At 39.2% G+C, this 11,023-nt stretch overlaps 1 non-coding gene across 1 annotated transcript; it reads left to right on the top strand.

The window, feature by feature from the left end:
* Nucleotides 1–1,188: 1,188 nt before the first annotated feature.
* Nucleotides 1,189–1,292, top strand: LOC130983685 (small nucleolar RNA R71). Its single transcript, XR_009087664.1, has one exon. It is a non-coding gene; the product is annotated as a small nucleolar RNA R71 (small nucleolar RNA).
* Nucleotides 1,293–11,023: the final 9,731 nt, after the last annotated feature.

Raw genomic sequence — 11,023 nt, 5'->3', positions numbered from 1 at the left:
TCAGTCAACAACACAGTTTCTTCATTTCTCCAGCTTCTCTTCTTGGTCATTAATTCCTTTAAGAATTTTGCATAGAGTGGCATTTGCTCTATTGCCTCAGCAAACGGAATATTGATTTGAAGCTTCTTGAAAATCTCCAAGAATCTGGAGAATTGGCCATCCTTTTCACTTTTCATTAAACGTTGAGGATATGGTGCCTTGGGTGTATAAGGCTTCAGGACCTCTTTTTCTTTTTCTTTTGTTGCAGACGGTGTAAAAGATTGTTCCTGTTCCTTGTCTCTCACATTTTCCTTTGCTTCATCCTCTGTGGTTTCCTTTGAGATCTCCTTTAGCTTCTTTCCACTTCTGAGGGTTATGGCCTTACATTCTTCCCTTGCAATAGCCTTGGCAGCATGAGAAACGCTTTGCCCAGGGTTTTGCTTAGACAAATACACAATTTGATTTTCTAGCTTCTGGATGGCAGCTCCTTGGTTTTGCAAGTTAGAATTGACTTCTTCCTTAAAAGCTTTCAATTCAGTTATGTCTTGACTCATGGTTGCAAGCATTCCTTCTATCCTGTTTAATTGATCTTGAAATTGTTGGTTCGGATTGGATTGGGCAGGTTGATTATTTTGGCCATGATATGGTGGTTGGGAGTAAGTGTTTTGTGTGGCTTGGTATGATCTTTGGTTGGAGTTTTGGTATGTGGAATTGTTATGTTGGTTGTGGTTGTAAGGTTTGTGGTTTTGTGGTTGGGTTTGCTGGTTTCCCCACCCAAAGTTTGGGTGGTTTTTCCATCCTGGGTTGTAAGTGTTGGAATGTGGATCATATGATTGCTTTTGTTGGTTTCCCACATAGTTGGCCTCTTCCCAATCACCTCCTTCAATGCTTACTTCCTCTTGATCTTGTGTGTGTATTGCAGCCACTTGCTTTGTGTCTAATTTCCTGGTGAGCTCTGCTAGTTGCTTGGCAAACACCTTGTTTTGGGCTAAAATTATATCAACATGGTTCAGCTCCATGACTCCCTTAGTGTTGTGCCTCTCTGAAGCATAGTAGTACTCATTCTCAGCCACTGTCTCAATCACTTCAATGGCTTCTTCCACAGTCTTTTTCCTGTTCAATGAACCTCCTGATGAATGGTCTACAGCCTTCCTTGATTCATAAGAAAGTCCATCATAGAAAATATGCAATTGCACCCAGTCATGGAACATGTCTGGTGGGCATTTCCTTGTCAATTCTTTGAACCTCTCCCATGCCTCGTAGAGCGTCTCACCATCTTGTTGTCTAAAAGTCTGAACCTCAGATCGAAGCCTATTGACCTTTTGTGGGGGGTAGAAACGTGCCAGAAACTTGCTCTCCACCTCATCCCAGGTTGTTAGGCTTCCCCTTGGGAATGATTCCAGCCACTTAGCTGCCTTGTCCCTAAGTGAAAATGGGAACAAGAGCAGTTTATAGGCATCTTCCTGGACTCTATTGGACTTCACAGTGTCGCAAATTCTCAGGAATTTTGTGAGATGTTGGTTTGGGTCTTCATTAGCACTCCCACCAAATGAACAATGATCCTCTACCAATGATATTAGCTGTGGGTTGAGTTCAAAATTGTTGGCCTGAATGGGTGGTTTCTGGATGCTGCTACCACAATTCCCAGAGGTGGGTTTATGTATGAACCAAGAACCCTCCTCTCAGGAATGGCATTGTTTCCATCAGCCCTCTCATGGTTGTGAACTTCTCTATCCATGTTGAGATCTAGAGCTTCCTCAAAATTGTCCTCAGATTCTCCTTCAGATTCTTCTTCTCTCAGTACTCTCTTCCCTCTTGCTTCCCTTCTCAGTCTATGAAGGGTCCTCTCTGGTTCGGTATATGGAGGAGTTGATGTCTCTCCTCTCCTACCTGTCATACAAGAACACAGCACAGACAGCAAAAAATTGAAATACTCTTGGTTAATGGAAGAGTATGGTTAGAGCAGTTGAGGAATTAATTCAAATAGTTAGTGGGTCTGTGAGTTAGTCGCTTGAATTGAAAGGCATAAGAAAGAAAAAGCAAATAACAGAGTGCAGAAATTAAAATTCAACAAGTAACTTGAACTAAATTAACAAAACAAGAAAAATGCTCAATCTAGTTAACTTCCAATTTGAGAATTGTCAATCGAAAACCAATCCCCGGCAACGGCGCCATAAACTTGATGTGCATAAACTTGATATGCTACGATTAAGGAAATTGCACGATCGGCAAAATTCCTTCCGGCAAGTGCACCGGTTATCGTCAAGTAAAAACTCACAATAGAGTGAGGTCGAATCCCACAAGGATTGGTTGAGTGAGCAATTCGGATTAGAAGTGTGTTCTAGTTGAGTGGAATCAAGATTTAGATGAGAATTGCAGAATGGAAAATTGGCAGGAAACGTAAATGGCAAGAAATTTAAATTGCGGAATCTAAATTGCTGAAATTAAAAAGGGATGGGGGTGATTGCATGAATTAAATTTCAGAATGTAAAGAGAAAGTGTAGATCAGAAATGGGGAGTTCATTGGGTGTTAGGAGATATTGAGATCTCCGAATCAAACAACTTTTATCCCTTCCTCAACCAATGCATTCATTGAATTTTGCTTGGCAATCTTATATGATTGGATCCCAATCCCTTGGCTCACCAATTCTCTCTAAAAACAAACAAATTCCCAATCCCTTGGTTTAAATGTTCATAAGAAGAGATGATGCTCGATCACTGATTATACCACACAGTTTCATGAACCACAATTTGATAGGATTACATGTCACAATATCCATCCAAACCCCAATCCAATTCACTGTGAGAAAGCTTCTCTAGCATGAATCCTCCATTCCTTTCCCAAGGTTCCGAAGGATTCCAATTATGGGTAGTTTCTTTCCCAAGATAACTACCCAATGGAATTAGATCGAGAAGCTTTCTAACAAAATTCAAGAGAAAAGATTGAAGAAGAAGATAAAACTATTATTGATTCATTGAATTACAATAGAGCTCCCTAACCCAATGAAACGGGTTTAGTGAGTCATAGCTCTGAATTCAATTACAAAAAGATGAAAAATTCTCAAGTGTCCAAAAGTGCTAACTAACTTCAATTCTATCCTATTTATACACTTTCTAAATTGAGCTTCTGTTGTGTTTCTTGGGCTTTGAGGCTTTTCCTTGATTTCCTTTTGCTTTGGGTTTATGGTCCATAATCCTGATGAGGCTGTGATCCAATTCTGTAACATTCATTGAGCAAATTTAGTGATAAACAAGTAATGATACGAGACTCAACAAATTGAAGTTCCAGACTCATCAATTCTTCAGGCCCAATCTCATAAACCATGATATTCAATTGGGTTTCATACCATAATACGTTTAAGTTAATGTTTGTGCTCAAATGCTAACTTAAACTTCAATATACTTGGCCCAGAAACCCTTTCAAAAAGTGGCGTTTAAGTTGAAGTTTAAGTTTCAGTTTAAGGTTAAACTGAAACTTAAACGTGGAAATGGAAGAAAGCAACTATGGAGTGTGGTATGGTCAAACACGTTTAAGCTTTAGTTTAAGGTTAAACTAAAGCTTAAACGTGGAATTGAAGAAAGCAACCCTGGAGGCAATTTGTGGTCGAACACGTTTAAGCTCCAGTTTAAGGTTAAACTGGAGCTTAAACGTGGGAATGAAGAAAGGAGCCCAGGAGTGTGAATGTCGAACACGTTTAAGCTCCAGTTTAACCTTAAACTGGAGCTTAAACGTGGAAATGGCTTCCTGGTGCATAATGTGGGTCAAACACGTTTAACCTCCAGTTTAAGGTTAAACTGGAGGTTAAACGTGGAAATGCTCCCTTGGTGCTATTCTCCTTCTGGCGTTTAACTTCCAGTTTAAGGTTAAACTGGAGGTTAAACGCCAGTTTCAGCATTTCTCAACTTCCATGATTCTGGCGTTTAACTTCCAGTTTAACCTTAAACTGGAGGTTAAACGCCAATTTCAGCTTTGGTGCATTTCTCATTCTGGCGTTTAACTTCCAGTTTAAGGTTAAACTGGAGGTTAAACGCCACTTTCAGCATTATATGGCTTGGCAGTTTAAGTTCCAGTTTATGCTTAAACTGGAACTTAAACTCCACATGTGATCTTCAAGCTTCCTTTATTGATTTTGTTGCTTCTTTGCCTAGCCTCTTCTTCCCTGAAATCATCCAAACAATTGCATCAAAGTCTTGCAAAATTTCATGAGGAATCTTCCATTCATAGCATTCAAGTAATATAACTAAAAACTCATGGAATTTGCATCAAAATTATACTGCTTGGATGATTCATTACTTTGTTGTTCATTTAACCATTCTTGGTTACTTTAAGCTCAAGAAAATGCATAAAACAACTAAAACTAACAGAAAAATGCTAGTGAGAAACTAGCCTAAGATGCCTTGGCATCACAACCCCACATACTTGAGCGCATAGAGCGGATATACATCCGGTGAGGGTTCACGCTCAATTACATGTCTCCACCTGTGATCATCTTCTCTTGCAAGTTTGTGAAATCTCTTAATGCTTCAATTCAATTGTGGGTTTTCTTTGACTATTATTGCGCTTGTATGTAGATCCTTAGAGATTGATTCATTTTGACTAAGTCATTGCATCCATATAGATAGATTGCGTTTAGATAGAATTCACTTAGCTAGTTTTCATTGAATAAACATTAATACCCTTTGTTTCTTTCTCGATTTCAGCATGAGGACATGCTTAGTTTAAGTGTGGGGAGGTTTGATAAACCCCGATTTTGTGATTTATCTTGTGAATATTGTGGATAGCTTGATTTTTGGATTGCTTGTTAGCTTTGCTAGTTTTTAGGATTTTTTTTATTATTTCTTTTTAACTTTTGTTTTTACTTTCCCTTGCTACTATGAATTCTCACTTTGGTTATGAGTGTGATTACAACTATGTTGTAGGGAATGAGAACTTCAATAAAGATGTGTATCAAGAATGGGACAATCAAAGGTGGGAGGAGCCATATGCATATGATCAATCCTCTTGGCAACAACCTCCACCAATGTGCTATGAAGAAGGGCCATTCTATGATGCATACCAACCCAATGGCTATGGTGAATCTCCTTGCGACTTTCAAGAACCACCACCATATGCCTATGAGTCATATCCTCAACATGAACCTCAACCACACTCACAAGTCTATTTTCACCAAACACCTCTAAATGACCATGATCCTTACCCATCATACCAACCACCTTTTGAACCACATGAGCCATACATGGAACCACAATTCCAAGATTACTACTCCCAAGAACTACCTCAATATACACCACCATACCCTTACCAAGAAGAACCACCATCCTATTATGAACCCCTTCTCCAAGACAATGAATCCTCTTATTCACCCCAATATCCAATGGATGCCATCCTTGATGTTCTTGCTCAAGGACAAGAAGAGATGAAAAGGGATGTGCAAAATTTCATGGCCGCCCTAAATGCGGTAACAAATCAATTAGCCTCTCAATATTCGAGCACTCAAGGAACTCCCATGGCTACATGTGGAGAATCTAATGAAGAACATAGCATGAAGGAGAGACTGGAAACTCCGGTGGATAGGGAGGAATGTAATTTTGTGTTAGAACAATTGGAGAAGCCTATGATCATCGAAGACAAGGAAGAAGTGGTTGAAGACTTAGAAGATGCGGAACCTCCATGGGAACCTTGAGTTGAAGAAAATTTCTCCAAGAAGATTGAGTTTGATGTTGCGGAGGACCGTGCACAACTTCCAAAACAAATTTTGAATGAAGACTTGGAGAGAATGAAGCAAGAATCGAGTTCCCTTGGTGATGAAGACCATGCATCCAATCTTTTTGGTGAAGAATCCTTTGAATTTGAAGAACCTTCTCCCAATGAATTTGAAAGTGATGTGAAGGTAGATTTCTCTCATCCTCCAATTTATGACTTGAATGATGGAGAAGAGTTAGATGAAGTTGATGAACAATGGATTGAGAATGAAGAAGTTTATGAAGACGTGGAGATTCACAAGGAAGCACACAAGGGAGTAGAGCTTACAAGGACATTGAAAATACCTCTCCCCAAGCCACCACCATCCATTCTTTCATTCAAGTGAGTAAATTCCTTATACTTAGGCCTCATTATTCCCCTTGAATATGGTTTGATTGAAATGGATGGTCAACTTAGACATATTTGTGGCTTTAAGAGTAAAAGGGAGATGGTTAGTGGTTGGAAATATACATCAAGGTTCATTATGGTTGATGCTTCAAACATGAGATATAAAGGTTGGAGTAGTGCTCGACTAGAGGGGTCTAGAAGGGTAGTTTGGTGCCTCCATGAGAATTCATCTCTCTTGCCACCCGGAGGAAATCACCATGATCAACTCAAGGACGGGTGTGAAAATAAGGTGTGGGATCCCGGATTACAAGAGGAGGATCAACTTTGGGAGCCCATGGTTTGTGAAGAACTCCATCAAAGCTTGGAGTTATTAACTTTGAATGATGAAGCACAATGGAAGTCCAAGCATTGGTGGATGTTCAAGGATGGATTTAAGTACAAGCCACCTTGATGGATAGCTTCCCATAAGTCCAACTTAAGGACAATAAACAAAAGTGCTAGGTAGGAGACACCCCACCATGGTAACATCTTTCCCTTTTTCTCTTTTGTATATATGTAAATTAGTTTGAATTCATGTTTTGATTAGTTCGTTTAGTTATTTGGGAGTCTAGTAGGTTAAATAAGGTTTTATGATGTTTTGGTAGTTGTTTGGAGGTTTGGAATGCTTGGAATGGTATAAAAACATAGAAAAATTTTGAAAAATAGAGCACCATCCACGCGCACGCGCACTCCACGCGTACGCGTGCCCAAGTATTTTCGGCCATCCACGCGCACGCGTCATGTACACGTACGCGTGGATTGAATTTTTCCACTTTCCATACATTCACCCGAGAGTTGTGCCTGAAGTGCGCCAACTTTGTGCCCCAAGGCACGCGCACGCGCACCTTGCGCATACACGCCGACTCTCTGCTTCGCCATGCACGCGTACGCGTCAGCCGCGCATACGCGTCGCTGCCATTTCATCAATCCACGCTTACGCGCACATGACGCGCACGCGTGAATTGCCCTGTTCCACCCATCTTCTTTTTCTTCTCTTCTTTCCATTTCTTTCTCTCTCTTCTTCCCTTCTCTCACTCATCATCCAACACTACCAAACACTATCCATAACCACTTCTTTTAATTAGTTGGTTAATTATTTAATTAGTACATTTTCATTTTGTTTTCTATTTTTCATTATAAGTGTTGGATTACTGATTTTGTTCTTGCTGCCTATTATTAACTGAATGCTATCTTAGCATAATTATTGTTAATTCTTATTGTTGGATTTAATTGTTGAGGTTATATGTTGTTACTTGATTTTGGGTTCTTAATGCTTAATGTTTTTTAACACCAAGTACATGTCACATTGCCTTTAAGCTTCTAAACTCTTTTGAATTGAATGTTTTGACCACCATGCATTCATCATCCATTGTTAGGCAATTGTATATTATCATTGCATTTTTTTTAGGTGATACTTGTTTATGATTTACCCATACTCATATCACCTATTTCATGCATTGAAATTGTGCGGTTGAGAAATTGGACCGGAAGCTTACCTAGTGACATATTTTTTAGCTTTTCAAGCTTTGTAGATCATGCTTGCTATGTGATTGATTTTTGACTTCTATATCCTTTTTCCTTAAGTTCCATAGCATCCATGTGTTTCACCTCTATGTCACTTAGGTGTTGCAACAACTTCAATATGTGTCGTTGATTGATTTGTGAGCTCTCTATACCATTTTGTTCATCAAATTTACTTACACATCAATCAATGTCCATGCATTATCCAATTTTACAATTGCTTGATTTTTGCTTGAATGCTTTTATGCCTCTTCACTACTTGTTTGGTTGACTTAACCTACAAGTCTTTTGAAGTATTTCAAGCACACTAGAATGAGAAAAGTACATACTTCTTTTGTACAATTGTGACATGACTTTCAAATACTAGGGTATGAGTTCTAAACTGCATACAAGTTAGGACCCACACTCCTATTTTTCATCAATGTCACACTAATCCATTCACTTCATTCTAGTAATTTACCTCGTTTCAACAATTTATGCTTCCTTGCTTGCACATTCACTTTTCTTACTATCCTGTTTTTTATTGTTCAGGATGAATCATCACAAGCAAAAATGGAAGCGGGAGAAGAACACGCAGCAACCGGTTGACCTACCAGCTGAAGGTAGCAACTAGAAAAGTCGCCGTACCCCCTTGCTCATCATTGGATGCACCGAGGACGGTGTAAATTTTTTAAGTGTGGGGAGGTCGTCCGACCACTCGGCATTTTTGGGTAACAAGTTTCTAATCCCAACACTTTTGCATTTCATTTTAGGATTTTTAGTTGCATTTTCTTTTTTTGCATATGTATATATTAAACTTAGTCAAAATAATGAAAATTTTCAAGAACTTTATCTATAGGGCACCCCAATTGATTGAAAAAAAATTTTAGAACTTGCTTGAATTATATATTTTGTGGATTATATTTTTGAGCTAAGAACACAAGCATGTGAGATTTGAGCCTAATTGTGTGGTTACATCATATAGCCACTTATTTTCATTCTTGTGTGCATTATTCTCTTTCTATGATTGTAATGTTTGATTTGTTTGATTCTATATGTCCATTATTTTGTGTATACATACATTTATATGATTGAGGCCATTGTTCAAATAGCTCAATTACCCAAATTATCTATAGGCCATTGTACAATAAGATAGAACCCAAATAAAGCTCCAACACCAACATAAAAATGAATGAAAATGAAAAAGAAAGAAGAAGAAACCATAAATAATTAAGCTAAAAGAAAATTTAGAAGAAAGAAAAATAATTAAATGCAGTAATTAAAAGATGAATAAAAGAAAGAATGGAGGGGAGGAAGAAAAGAAACCTGATGTAGAAGATGAAAAAGGGAAGAAGAAAGTAATAGATACAAAGAAAGAATAAGGAAGAAGAAAGAAAGAGGAAATAAGAAATAATTTGGATTGAAAAAAATTAGGATTGGAGGGGTGGATGATGTGAAATCAGGCACTGATTAGGTTGGGCGGCGCACGCGACGCACGCATATCGAACGCGTACGCGTGAGTGGCCATGAAATGAAATTGATGCGTACGCGTCAAGGACACGTACGCGTGGATGGTTGTGTGCCTCTAGCACAGTTCCAGTGCCAGACCACCACAACTTTCTGTTCAAATACGCATTTACGCCTATTTCCATGGTCACGCGTCTGCGTCCTGGACGTGTACGCGTGATCGTCATGCATGCACGTGAACCTGCTTGTGCGTAAATCATGGTTATAGCATCCCTTCCGCAGAACTTTCTGTGCAATCCAATATATTGCGAATACACATATGACGCGTGCGCGTCTAGGACGCTTGCGCGTCGAATGCACTTTTTTTTCTTTTTTTTTTTTTATGCAGAATGCAGGTGATGATGCAGAATGTATGAATCAATGAACACTAATAAAAATAAAACAAAAGAAAACTAAGGATAAAAAATGAAAAGGAACGATCATACCATGGTGGGTTGTCTCCCACCTAGCACTTTTATTTACTGTCCTTAAGTTTGACATTTGGTAAGCTCCTTGTCATGGCGGCTTATGCTTGAACTCTTCCAGGAATCCCCAAGAGTGTTGACTGTTGGAATGAATTCCGGTATCCCAAACCTTACTTTTACACCCGTCTTCTTGTTGATCATCATTTTTTAGTATATTTTTATTAGTTTTTATGCAAAAATCACATTTCTGGACTTTACTACGAGTTTGTGTGTTTTTCTGTGATATCAAGTATTTTCTGGCTGAAATTGAGTGACCTGAGCAAAAATCTAATTCAGAGGCTGAAAAAGGACTCCAGATGCTGTTGGATTCTGACCCTCCTGCACGCAAAATAGATTTTCTAGAGCTACATAGGCCCAATTGGCGCGCTCTCAATTGAGTTGAAAAGTAGACATCTTGGGCTTTCCAGCAATGTATAATAGTTCATACTTTGCCCGAGATTTGATAGCGTAAAGTTGCGTTTAAATGCCAGCTTTTTATCCTTTTCTGGCGTTAAACGCCAGAACTGGCATAAAAGTTGTAGTTAAACGCCCAAACTAGCACCAAAGCTGGCGTTTAACTCCAGGAATAGCCTATGCACGTGAAAGCTTCAATGCTCAGCCCAAACACACACCAAGTGGGCCCCGAAAGTGGATTTCTGCACCATATATCTTAGTTTACTCATTTTCTGTAAACCTAGGTTACTTGTTTAGTATAAAAACTACTTTTAGAGTTTTATTTTGGACCTCATGACATTTTACATCTGAATGTGTATCTTCTACGGCATGAGTCTCTAAACCCCATGGTTGGGGGTGAGGAGCTCTGCTGTGTCTCGATGGATTAATGCAATTATTTCTGTTTTCAATTCAATCACGCTTGTTTCTATTCTATGATATTCATTCGCATTTCAACATGATGAATGTGATGATCCGTGACACTTATCACCATTCTCAACTTATGAACATGTTCCTGACAACCACTTCTGTTCTACCTTAGATTGAGTGTGTATCTCTTGGGTTCCTGGTTCACGAGTTTGATTGCCTCTCCTGACAACATAGTGTTCAAATCCGTGAAACCAGAGTCTTCGTGGTATAAGCTAGAATCAATTGGCAGCACTCTTGAGATCCGGAAAGTCTAAACCTTGTCTGTGGTATTTCGAGTAGGATCTGGGAAGGGGTGACTGTGACGATCTTCAAACTCACAAATGTTGGGCGCAGTGACAGTGTGCAAAAGGATCAATGGATCCTATTCCAGCACGAGTGAGAATTGACAGATGATTAGCCCTACGGAACCCGTAGTTGGACCATTTTCACTGAGAGGACGGATGGTAGCCATTGACAACGGTGACCCACCAACATACAGCTTGCCATGGAAGGAGCCTTGCGTGCGTGAAGAAGACAACAGTAGGAAAGCATAAATTCAGAAGACATAGCATCTCCAAAACCT

The sequence above is a fragment of the Arachis stenosperma genome, chromosome 5 (genome assembly GCF_014773155.1).
Source record: "Arachis stenosperma cultivar V10309 chromosome 5, arast.V10309.gnm1.PFL2, whole genome shotgun sequence".
Taxonomy (NCBI): Eukaryota; Viridiplantae; Streptophyta; class Magnoliopsida; order Fabales; family Fabaceae; genus Arachis; species Arachis stenosperma.
This window is presented reverse-complemented; position numbering and strand designations above follow the sequence as displayed.